General features: G+C 36.1%; 1 protein-coding gene across 1 annotated transcript in view; it reads left to right on the forward strand.

The window, feature by feature from the left end:
- The window catches only part of GRIP2 (glutamate receptor interacting protein 2), a 118610-nt gene that overhangs the window by 62063 nt on the left and 56140 nt on the right, over positions 1-407 (forward strand). The window lies entirely within an intron of this gene.

Genomic DNA, 407 nt, shown 5'->3' on the forward strand with positions numbered 1-407 from the left:
TGCATGTTCCAGCTACTGAATGAATAGAGTTATAATTAAAGTAGTTGGCATTGCCACCCAAGACCCTTTTTTCAAGTGCCCCAGAATTCAAAGTTGTTGCTTCAGGAAGTAGAACATGTTCTATTTTGAGTTATTTCCTATGCTCTGTGCAATGCTCTGAAATTTTTTGTAGGGATATTTGTGGTTCTGTGAAATTAGGCAGCCTTGTCAGGAGAGCTGCATGGTACAATACATCTTGATCAAGCTAAGTGGTTTAATATTGTATCTGTTCTGAATACTGAGTGTATAAGTAACATTATTGGCTCAGAAAAGAAATGGGCAAAGAAAGGCTTCAAGAAGCAGGAAAAAGGAAAAAGTAATTGAACAATTTTGCAGAAAACAGGCAAAAGGAAAGATATTTTCTCTTT

Source organism: Geospiza fortis, unplaced genomic scaffold, assembly GCF_000277835.1.
Source record: "Geospiza fortis unplaced genomic scaffold, GeoFor_1.0 scaffold70, whole genome shotgun sequence".
Taxonomy (NCBI): Eukaryota; Metazoa; Chordata; class Aves; order Passeriformes; family Thraupidae; genus Geospiza; species Geospiza fortis.